The sequence below is a fragment of the Dasypus novemcinctus genome, chromosome 26, assembly GCF_030445035.2.
Source record: "Dasypus novemcinctus isolate mDasNov1 chromosome 26, mDasNov1.1.hap2, whole genome shotgun sequence".
NCBI classification, from domain to species: Eukaryota; Metazoa; Chordata; class Mammalia; order Cingulata; family Dasypodidae; genus Dasypus; species Dasypus novemcinctus.
The window spans coordinates 1,819,373-1,829,952 of NC_080698.1; positions in this window are offsets into that span (position 1 = coordinate 1,819,373).

The following is a 10,580-nucleotide window of genomic DNA, read 5'->3' on the forward strand; positions in this document are numbered from 1 at the left end:
ACAAAGTACAGTAAAAAAGATCACACAATACAATGATAGAAAAATGAGTGCAAATACACCAGTAATCACAGATTCACTTTAAAAGATGGAGAAGTTTTAAGGGGCACATAAAACCTAATGACACGGCAAGATTGAAGTAAAACCATGGGGAAAAATCCACGTGGGGACCCGCCTGGTCCCGACAGAACCCTGATCAGGCGGCTCAAGACCTCAGGGAGGGCAGTGGGCGTGGCGCAGGGCTGAGCACCTGATTTGTGTGTACACGGTCCCGGGTTCAATCCCCAGTGCCTCCAGAAAACAGACAAGCGAAACTGGACTTTAGAGAGTGCCTACAGAGGTGAAGCGGGGCTGCGGAAATGAAGCAGGGACGCAGACCTCCCTAAAGAGGCAGGGAAGCTGTGGCCAGCTGCGCTGGCAGGGACAGGGGCAGGGTGCTGGGACAGCCCCACGCCGGCCGGAGCCCCGCAGGAGAGGCTGCCGTGGGTGCAGCCCCTGCCAGCCCAGGCGGCTCAGAGCGAGGAGGTGAGGGCAGGGGCACAAGGAACGCGTGGCCTCGCTCTTTCTCAGCCCTCCCATCCCTGCGTCCCATCAGCCAACCCGACCCCAAGGCAGCAGGCAAGGGACTCTGGGAGCTGCAGCCTGGGGGGCGCAGCCGCCCCCTCCCAGGCCAGAGCAGGGAAGAGAAGGGTCAGAGAACGTGTAAGGTGGGCCAGGGAAGAACGCCCGGCGTTCCAGGAACTCATACTAAACGAAGGAGATTGGGTAAAACAGACTGCAAGACAAAAAACATTATTACAGTAAAGAGAAGCATTGCTTTGGGATAAAAAGAACAATCCACTGGGAAGATGTAACGAGCTGACCGACACAAATCCAACACGGGTATCCAGTGTGTAAAGAAAACTTCACAGCAGTAACCAGAGATAATGACAAAGAGATGTCATAACGAGAGATCTTGGCATCGTTCCCAGATCCAGCTAACAAGAATGTTCTAGGGCTGTAAAAAATATGAACAACACAATTAATAAGCTTGATATAACAGATATGTACAGATAACTCCACTCCCAACAAATTTAAAATAAACAGTCTTATTGGAAACCATTCAAATATCCCTTAGCTGGTGAGTGAATAAGCAAATTATGGTATATCCACACAATGGAATGGCATTTGGCAATAAAAGCAAACTACGACACATACCACAGCACGGGTGAATCTCAGATGCACTGTGTGAGTGAAAGCAGTCACATCAAATGTGACTCCATTTACGTGACATTTGGAAGAGGCAAAATTAAAGGAACAGAAAACAGCTCAGTGGTTGCCAGGGTTAGGCGTGGGGGAGGGGCAAAAGGGCAGCTAAGGGAATTTTAGAAGGTAAGGGAGCTGGTCTGTGTCTCCAGTGTGGTGACAGTTACATGACTCTATACATTTGTTAAAACTCATAGAATTATTCACCAAAAAGAGTGAATTTTATAAACTAAATTTTTTTCCAAAGACTTATTTCTCTCCCCACCCCTCGTTGTTTGAGTTTGCTGTCTGCTTTCTGTGTCTGCTCATCTTCTTTTTAGGAAGCACTGGGAACTGAACCCTGGACCTCCTATGTGGGAGGGAGGTGCCCAATCACTTGAGCCACATCCACTCCTTGCTTGTTGGGTCTCTCGTTGTGTCTCCTCATTGTGGCATCCCGTTGCGTCGTCTCATTGCGTTGTCTCATTACATCATCTCATTGTGTCATCTCGCCGCGGCCAGGCCATTGCACAACCTGCCACGTCAGCTCACTGTCTTGCTCGTCTTCTTTAGGAGGCACCAGAAACCAAACCCAGGACCCCCCATGTGGGAGGCAGGTGCCCAACTGCTTGAGCCACGTCCACTTCCCTAAACTGAATTTTTAACTAAATTTTGTAAAAACTCTTTTCGAGCACAATAAAAAAAATTTACGAAATTGATCAAGTACATGGCCACAAATGAAGTATAAATAAATATCAAAGATCAACATCATATACACCAAATTCTCTACAGTACAAAACTCTAAATCAGTCACAAAAATTTAGCCCCCAGAAGTCAAACTTTAGAAACAAAACAAAGCCTTTTCATTAATGGATGGGTGAAGAAGAAGTCATAATGGAAATCACAAAATATTTAGAACGAAAAAAACAGAAACAGTAAATAAGAAAATTCAGGGGACGTGGCTGAAGTGGCACTTAGAGTGAATCGTCTTGGGGCAGATATAGAAGACAGTAATTGTGAAAAATAATAAGCTAACCATTCTGACCAAGAAGTTAGAAAAAGAACAAAATAAAGATGGGAGAAAAAAGGAAATAATGAAAATATAACAAAATTAGTTGAAACTGTAAACAAAGGCAGAGCAGGGAGAAGACCACTAATACTAACGAGCCCGTGGCTGCGAGCCAGGTGAGAAAGCACAGGAGAACGCGGGGTCCAGCCAGGTGGGAGGAGACCGCGGAGCAGGCAAGTAGAGGAGGTGAGCTGGCATACCCAGCGAGGACAGCCTTCCATTTCCCAAATAGATGATCCCAAATGGCAAGAGCTTACAATTAAAACTGGGGTGGATCAAACACGAAAATTGCCCAGGGAGCCTGGGAGACGCTCGTTTGGACAGCTCAATCCTCCCCAGAGGCCGCGGGCCTGCCCCTGCCCGCCCGGCCCTGTGCGAGCAGCAGCTAATTCCAACCGCGCAGGGCCCGGGGGGCTCCCGAGGGGAACTGGCCCAGAACGGCAGTTCTCAGGACCCCAGGGGCTTTTGTTTCTGTGAATTTTTGCTGTTGATACTTCCTGTATTAGGAATTTACCTTGGGCATTTAAAATATATTTACTAATTCATTAAAAATAATAATAAATCCCTTTACAACATTGTGTCTAAGTAATGAAAAAATGAGAACAATCCGAACGTCCACAAAGAGGGAAAAATCTCCGTGAACCGGAGTTTGCTACACTGTAGAGCATCTTATTTTTAACTTAATCTTCAGAGAGCAACATGGGTAAAACTTTTTGAGTGGAAAGGGCGAGTTGCAAAAGAATAAAATATGCAATATTTTTTTTACATGTGTTTAAAAGGCTGAAAAGAATTGGTTGGAAGATGTGGCTCTTTGAGTGCCAGGCTGAATTTGGACCTATTTCAACAGGCATTGAGAGCTCATTGTTGAAGGAATGAGTCATTAAAAGAGCTTGAGCAGGAAACCCACAAGAGATTAGTCTAGGAAGGCGCCTAACCTGGGACACAGAGACAGAATTCAGGGGACCGTGTCCTTGGAAGGGGGAAAATGCCTTTTTCTTTTCAGCAACCTCTAACTGCAATGTAGCATTTCCTTCCTCTGCAAAGGCAGGCAGCAGAGCGCAGTGGTACTGGGGGCTTGGGACTGTGTCCCTCAGAGATCTTAGATGTTTCTCAATTGCAGTACAGCGTAGCCAAGGTCTAGAAACCTGTGAGCTCATCACCCTGTGACCCAGAGGAGAGCACGACATGTCGCTGGATTGTGGGAAAATGGCTTGAACTTGAACGTGGGAACCTGGCTGGAAGGTGAAACGTTTCCATAACGCAGACAACAAGCGTGGGCTTAGGAACACCAGCCTTGACTAGACAGAGCGCTGCCTGGGCAGCACGGAAACTGCACGAGGAAGCATCTGAACTTGGTGTGGTCTGTTCCCTAGTACTGCAGCTTTAATAACAAGCAGCCTTGAAAGTAAACATAAATAACTACTGCTTTGTAATTTCTAATAAATACAATGTGGAAACTAGGGTCTAGGGTCGAGGCTCTCAGTTCCAGAAGCTATGGAGTCCCCTGGTCCCATCTTTAATTTCTCTCTGGTGTCTTTTTTTCTGTCCTTTATTTCTTAAGTTGTGTCGCCTTCCATTCCTGCAAACCTATTGCCGAGCTGGTCTCAGCACTGGCTCTCGTGAATGAGCTCATTAAAAAGCACACACAGATGACACCACAAATTTGATTTTTAAAATGTTTGCTGAAGCATTTCGATGTAAAGCTTTCGCTGTGGTCCTCTGGATTTCATTTTACTTATTTAAAGACACGATTCTGGGGGTGCCCTTAAGCTTCACGAGACTGCCAAAGGGGCCTAAGAAAAGTGGGGGGCCGAGGAAAATGGCTGCGGGCAGGGCAGGCGGGGCGCTCCTGGGGCCGGGGCAGGGGCTGGTGGGTGACACCGGGAGGACGTGTGAGGGGCAGGACTGGCTCAGGCCTGCAGGTGACCCTCTCCTGGGGTCCCAGCACCCAGCCGGCACTGCGACATCTCCGGGCAAATGTCTGCGTGGACAGAACAGAGGAGCGGGTGCAGGGAGTGCCTGGACGAGGCCAGCGGGAGACAAGGGCAGCTGCTCGTGGCCTGGAAGGGGCCGGGGTGGGGGGGGGGGCGCCGGGCAGGGTGGAGCGGCTCGGTTCCCTCCTCCCCCTCAGGCGTCTGTGATCACAGTCCTTGTAGTTTCCTCTTCCCCCGAGCTTGGTCCAAATTCGCCTTCATCCTTCCTGCAGGGCCTCCGCCGCGCGTCGTCCTCCCGCCCCCCCAACAGGCAGGTGGCCCAGCTCGCCCCAGCCGCCCTGCAGGCCACGCAGAGGGCCTGGGGCCCAGCACCAAGACCCGGAGGGGGCAACCGGCTTCTCGGAAACGTCCGATGGGAACGGTCTCTGTCCATACTCTCCACTCACAAGAGTGCTACAAAGCTGTACCTTTCATTTGTTTTCTGAAGCACAAGCTTAGAACACACTTGTTTGCACCTGGGCTTTGTCAAGTCTGCTGCGCCAGCCGAAGGGCGGCAGGAAGAGCCAAGGAAGCCGTGGAGGCCGGCGGCTCTTGCTTTTGACCCGAACGACAGAGCCCCGGACACTGCAGGGCAGTCTGGGAGCCACTTCCATGCACACGCGCACACACGCACATGCACACACGCATGCACACACACGCGCACATGCACCCACATGAATGCGTACTCACACATGTCCACGTGCATGTGTGCACACGCCCACTCATGCATGCACACACATACATGCATCCATGTGAATGCGAGCTCACACCTGCACTCATGAATGCCTGCTCACACGTCCACACGCACGGGCTCCGTTTCCCCCTCAGGCTCCTTTCCTGACCCTGGCTGTCCACCCCCACCCCACGGCCCCGCCTCAGTCCCTGTCTCTTGGTCTCTCTGGTCCCTCCAACCCCTGCCATCCCCGCTGCACTGAGGGTGCACATCTCTAGCTTTGAGCTTCCAGAAATAATGAAATAGCTACTGAGAGTCTGATTCAGCCCGATGCCTCCATTGCACAGAAGAAAAACCTGAGGTCCTGGAAGTCGAGAAACATGACCAAAGTCATAGATCAGGTGGCGATTAGTGGAGTCGAGACGGATGCCATTTCCAAACAACCGTCTGTCCAATGACCCCGCTGGCCCCTGGGCTACTCAAGCTGGCTGTTGTTCTAGTTCTCCAGGCTGCCAAAGCAAATACCATTATGGCCGGTTGACAAGCAACAGGGATTTATTGGTCACGGTTTTGAGGCTAGGAGAAGTCTAATATCAAGGCAGGGTGAGCCGGGGTGGGGGTTGGGTTGGACTATGCGTGGAAGTGGCGAGAGGGCTGGAGGAAGGAACAGGTGAACTCTGGGCTTTGCAGGTCTGTTGTGGAAACTACAATGGTCGGAATGTTCTTTTGGCAAAATGGGCAGGGGAGAGCCACTGGGGAAGGGCGTGGGAGGTGGGATGTGTGGGAAAGGGTGCACCTGGGGCATGCTTCTGTGGAATATGAATGTGTTCAAGTGGTCATGGGGTGTTATCTCAGTGGGTGGAGACCCACACAATGACCGATGGAATATTGAATTCCCATCCTGGGGAGTCCTGCTACATTCTCTCACAGAGTGGCAAGAGTCCCCTGAGTACAAGGGCACTGCCTAGCAAAGGAGGACAGACCAGTACCCCAGGCGCTTGATATCAATGCTGGTACCTATGAGCCTTGTTCTTGTGAAATTCAAACTTAACCTAGTAATATATCCTGCCTAAGAGTTATCTCCTGAACGCCATCTTGTTACTCAAATATGACCTCTCTCTAAGCCAAACTCAGCATATAAACTCACCACCTCCCCCCTCCCCACATGGGGCATGACTCCCAGGGATAAGCCTCCCTGGCACCAAGGGATTATTACCAAGTGCCAACTAGGAATGCATTTGGAAAAAGACCTTGACCAAAACATGGAAATATTAAATACAAATGAGTTTTCATGGTTTAGAGATTTCAAAGTAAGTCAGGAGGTCATTCCAGGGGTTACTTATGCATGTCTCAGGAGGATCTCACTGACTGCCACAGTAAACAGTGCCTCAAGCAGGGGAGGCTCCTGAGGGCTCTGGAGACACCTGGACACTAGAGGCAGGGCAGACAAGCTCAGGAATTTGGAACCCTTTCAGTGGATCTTACTTTGGATCACCAGAGGTTCTGAAGGGAGGGAGAGGGAGGAATAGGTATAATATGGAGGCATTTTGGGACATTGGAATTGTCCTGCATGACATTACAATGATGAATACAGGCCATTACACATTTTGTCAAAACCTATAAAATTGTGTGGTGCAAAGTGTAAACCATAATGTAAACTACAGACCATGGTTAGTAGCAATGTTTCAATATGTGTTCATCAATTGTAACAAATGTACCACACTGGGAAGCAGCCGTAGCTCAACTGATAAAGCGCCTGCCTACCATACGGAGGGTCCAGAGTGCTATACCCAGGGCCTTCTGACCACTGCGGGGAGCTGGCCCATGCACAGGGCTGCCGCACGCAAGGAGTGCCCTGCCATGCAGGGGTGTCCCCCGTGTAGGGGTGCCCCATGTGCAAGGAGCACGCCCCCGCAAAGAGAGTCACCCCATGCAAAAAAACCACAGCCCGCCTAGGAGTGGTACCACACACACACAGAGTTGATGCAGCAAGATGATGCAACAACAACAAAAAAGCAACACAATTTCCCGGTGCCACATGATAAGAATGTAAGTGGACATAGGAGAACACATAGCCACTGGACGAAGAGAGCAGACAACGGGGGGGGGAAGGGGAGAGAAATAAATAAAATTTTTAAAAAAACAAAAAACAAGTGTACCACACTAATGAAAGATATCGTTAATGTGGGAAAGTGTAGGAGGGGGAGGGGTGGAGCTTATGGGAATCCTCTATATTTTTTATGTAACATTTATGTAATCTAGAGCGTCTTTAAAAATAAAGAAAAAACAAACAAAATCAAGGCATCTTCAAGGCGCTGCCTTCTCCCAGAAGGGGGTGGTGCTCTGGGGCGGGCGGCTGGTGGCCTTGCTCCTTGGCGTTTCCGTCACGAGGCGGTGCACGCGGCCACGCGCCAGCTCCTAGGTCCTGCTCACCTCTGGCTTCTGGCTGCTCCCTTTGTTGTTCCTTTCAAGACCTTCCCTAAAAGGACTTTCAGTAATTGGATTAAAGACCCACCTCAATTCACTGGGCCACCCCTCAACTAAGTACCTCCATTAAAAGTTTGAAAGACCAAGGTCAAAGCTTGTTTTCTGGGCACTTAGCTCCAAGCCAGCACAGCTGCACAGCGTCTCAGTTAGGTAACATCTGCTCGGCTCAGACACCAGGGGCTCCCGCCCGCATGGGGTTTACGCTGTCTGGCAGGCAGAGGCCGACTAGTCTGATAATTACGGTAATGAGACCCTAACCAAAGGAAAGGAAGGCATGCTAGGGGACCTGGCCAGGGGGAGTGTGTGATCCAGATTTGGGAGTGTGGGAGGTGCCTGTGACGAGGCCCAGCAGTGACAGAAACTACAAACAGGAGCTAGGTGGGGAAGGAGGGGCAGAGGAGCAGACCCTGCAGGCAGAGGAAAGAACATGCAAAGGCCCTGGGGCGGGATGGAACACTGAAAGTTTGGCCTGGCCTCCAGGTGGACAGTGGGAGAAAGGGTGGCAGGGACCCGGCCACACAAGGCCTCCCAGGTCAGGCTGCGGGTCTGCACCCGCGCCCAGTGAGAAATGGACAGGAGGAGCTGACACGGGGGGTTGTGTTTAAAGAGACAAGGGAGGCTCTTCCCACGTCCAAAAGACAGGAGGGCGAGGGAGCGCTCGTAAGGGGGGCAGTCGCGCCCCAGGAGACACTCAGCAGTGTCTGGAGACGTCCTGGCCGTCCCTCCCCGGGGAAGCCGGGCATCTGGGCATCCTCCCTGCCCGGGACAGGCCCTCGGCAGAGAGCCCCGTCGGCAGGGCCCCGGGGAGCCCCGCGGGGACGCGGCGGGGGATGAAGGGGAGGCGCGCTGGAGGGCCGCTGGGGGTTAGAGTCGAGCGGCGGAGCGCGCGGGGAGGGGCAGGGCGCGTCATCCCAGGGGACCCGGCCGGGGCCCCGCGCTCCCACCCGCGGAGGCGGCGCTCAGCCAGCGGCCAGGCAGGGCCGAGGCGCCCTGACAGCAGCCCAGGGAAGCCAGCGGGCACCGCCCTGCGCGGCCGCCCCCGGGGGCAGGCGCGGGAGCCGCGGGAGGGGTGACACGGACTCGCCCAGCGGGAGCCCCAGGGGCAGCGAGAAAGAGGGCCCAGGGTGGGGCTTGGGAAACTCCTGGGGGAGGCGCCCGAGCCTGCAAAGGACAAGGGGTGAGTGCAGAGGTGGGGCAGGCGCCCTGCGGCGCCCCTCCCCGCGCGCCCCTCCCAGGACACCCCTCCCCGCGCGCCTCTCCCAGCGCTGCAGAGCTCCGACGCTCGCTGAAGCTCAGCCCGGCCGGCCAGCGTAAAACTTAACCTTCTCTAAAGAGGTCAAGGTTCTCATTGGCCAGTCCTTGATGGTAATGAGATGAAGCATTTTTGCCAGGTTTAGTGGCCTTTTCCATTTCCTTTTGTTAGCTAGCCAATGCACACCATTTGTTCATTTTTTTTATTTGGGGCATTCATCTTTTTCCATAGATTGTAGGAGCTCATTATATATTCTGGTTTTTAACTCTTTGCTGTCACATTCTTAAATTTTTTCCTATAATTTACCCTTTTTTATTTCTTTTTCCATGCAGTGGCTTTGAATTTTTATTGAGTCCAATTTGTCGACTTTTCTTCCCGCCTTGCTCTCCAGCTATAGAAGACGCTGCTCCTGCCCCAGGGTTATAAACCCGTTCTCCTGTATTTCTGAAAACATTACATCTTTTTCTATTTAAACTTTATCTAAAATATTTTTGGGTATTATAAGCAATCAGGACTTTTTTCCAAATGGTGAGCCAATAGTTTCAACATCAATTATTGAATAATAAGTTCTTTCTCTCTCCTCTTTGTCCTCCGTTAGACCCCAGAGCCCTTGGCCTCCCGTGGTCTCTTTCCCTCGTTAGCGCTCTCTATGTTCTTGTGCCCGAGCCAGGCAGTTTTAACCACCGTAGCTTGATCGTACTCTCGGACCTGGTAAGGCAACCCCGCGCTATTTTACAATCAGGAGCAACGTCGGGGCCTGCCGCAGGCGGCGGTGTTCCTGCAGGTGGAGGTGGGATGAAGGGCCCCGAGGGCCGCGGAGCTGGAGGCTGCTGCCGGTGCCCGGGGCTCGGGCCTCCAGCCGTCCGGACGCCCGGGGGGGGGGGGGGGGGGGGGGGGGGGGAGCAAAAAAGCCGGGCCTCAGCTCAGCAGGAGGACAGGGGCGGGGCGGGCTCTGTCGGGCGCCGCACCTTCCCGCAGCCCCGCAGCCCCGGCCCTCCCCAAGAGCGGGTCCTCCTGACCTGGCCCCGAGGGCCTCGGCGGCCGTGGTGGGCTCTGTCCCCTGGGGAGCTCGGTCACTGCGTGCGCTCAGCTTCCCCGGCCCGGCTCGGAGGAACAGGCTGCGTTCCAGCGAGACGCCCAGGACGCGCCAGCACCCCACTCGGAGGGTCAGACCGCCGGCCGCGCAGAGCCGGGACTCGCCCGCGCCTGTGCGCAGCCACACGCACTCGCACTCACGCACTTGCACACACACGCAGTCTCACACTCACACACTCACAGACCCGCCCCAGGGTCAGGACCCTCCTGTGAGGTTCTGAGGCTTCCTCCCCAAATCTCAGGAGAGGCCGATGCCCCCCAGGGAAGGCGCTGGGGCCTAGAGGCTGCAGGAGGGGCCAGAGGGCTCAGCTCTGTGCTGCCAACCTCAGGAGCCACGGGGGGGGGGGGGGGGGCATGGAGCCACAGGGGGGGGGCCATGGAGCCCACTTGGGCCTCTTGCTGGGATCACCCCAAGTGTCCCTGAGGTCACACACTAGAAACTGACCCCCTGGGGCACAGGGTGGCTGCCGGCCCCCCCGTGCGCCCTCCCTCTTTGGCCTCTTCCGGGCTGTGCTTGTCTTGGCTGGACCTAACGGCACCCACATACCAAGGCGCAGGCCCCACTGCTCCCGCTGCTGAGCCGGCCCCGGGCACAGGGGGGGACACGCTGGAAGGGGACCGGAAGGACGCCGTCCACCGCAGCCCCCCGCCCGCCTGACCCTCAGACAAGCCATACACTCGCCCTCACATTGAAGGTGCTTTCTCGTCTCCCGAACCCCAGAGTCCCTGGCCCCCGGGGCCGCATCCGGGGTCCCCACGAGTCCCCAGGGGCACACTGAGAGCCCCCTGCCCCGCCCTCCACTGAGCTGA